General features: G+C 57.0%; 1 protein-coding gene across 1 annotated transcript in view; it reads right to left on the bottom strand.

The window, feature by feature from the left end:
* Positions 1-859: 859 nt before the first annotated feature.
* Positions 860-1,185, bottom strand: part of LOC107199329 (zinc finger protein 501-like) — a gene marked incomplete at its 5' end in the record, with an annotated part of 3,616 nt that continues 3,290 nt past the window's right edge. The window contains one exon of the mRNA XM_033511755.1: positions 860-1,029. The remainder of the gene's footprint in view (positions 1,030-1,185) is intronic.

Below are 1,185 nucleotides of genomic sequence, written 5' to 3'. Positions count from 1 at the left end.
GTCCACACCTGGAGCTCAGGTGTTGCAGTTTGGGGTTCACACCTGGAGCTCAGGTGTTACAGTTTGGGGTTCACACCTGGCTCAGGTGCTGCAGTTTGGGGTCCACACCTGGAGCTCAGGTGCTGCAGTCCAGGTGTTGCAGTTTGGGGTTCACACCTGGAGCTCAGGTTCTCTCATCTGGAGCTCAGGTGCTGCAGTTTGGGGTTCACACCTGGCTCAGGTGTTGCAGTCCGGGTGCTGCAGTTCGGGGTCCACACCTGGAGCTCAGGTGTTACAGTTTGGGGTTCACACCTGGCTCAGGTGCTGCAGTTTGGGGTCCACACCTGGAGCTCAGGTGTTACAGTTTGGGGTCCACACCTGGAGCTCAGGTGCTGCAGTTTGGGGTTCACACCTGGAGTTCAGGTGCTGCAGTTTGGGGTTCACACCTGGAGCTCAGGTGTTACAGTTTGGGGTTCACACCTGGAGCTCAGGTGTTGCAGTTTGGGGTCCACACCTGGAGCTCAGGTGTTGCAGTTTGGGGTCCACACCTGGAGCTCAGGTGTTGCAGTCCGGGTGCTGCAGTTCGGGGTCCACACCTGGAGCTCAGGTGTTGCAGTTCAGGGTCCACACCTGGAGCTCAGGTGTTGCAGTTCAGGGTCCACACCTGGAGCTCAGGTGTTGCAGTCCAGGTGTTGCAGTTTGGGCTCCACACCTGGCTCAGGTTCTCTCACCTGGAGCTCAGGTGTTGCAGTCCAGGTGTTACTTTGGGGTTCACACCTGGCTCAGGTGCTGCTCCACACCTGTCCTGGATCACAGGTACCGAGTCCTTCACCTGGGGCTCAGGTGTTGCAGTCCAGGTGTCACAGCTGCCATTTTTTTGGGGGTCAAAACCACAATTTTGGGCTCCACACCTGTCCTGGCTCACAGGTACCAATTCTCCACCTGGGGCTCAGGTGTCACAGTCCAGGTGTTGCTGCTGCAGCTTTTTGGGTTCCACAGGTGATTTTGGGCTCCACACCTGTCCTGGCTCACAGGTACTGAATCCTCCACCTGGGGCTCAGGTGTCACAGTTCAGGTGTCACAGCTGCCATTTTTTGGGGTCAGAAACACAATTTTGGGGTCCACACCTGTTCTAGGTCACAGGTACTGAATCCTCCACCTGAAGCTTCATCCACCAGGTACTCCAGGTGTTCCAGGTGCTCCAGA

The sequence above is a fragment of the Parus major genome, unplaced genomic scaffold (genome assembly GCF_001522545.3).
Source record: "Parus major isolate Abel unplaced genomic scaffold, Parus_major1.1 Scaffold583, whole genome shotgun sequence".
NCBI classification, from domain to species: domain Eukaryota; kingdom Metazoa; phylum Chordata; class Aves; order Passeriformes; family Paridae; genus Parus; species Parus major.
Note: the sequence above shows the minus strand (reverse complement) of the source record. Positions and strands in the feature narration are given on the sequence as shown.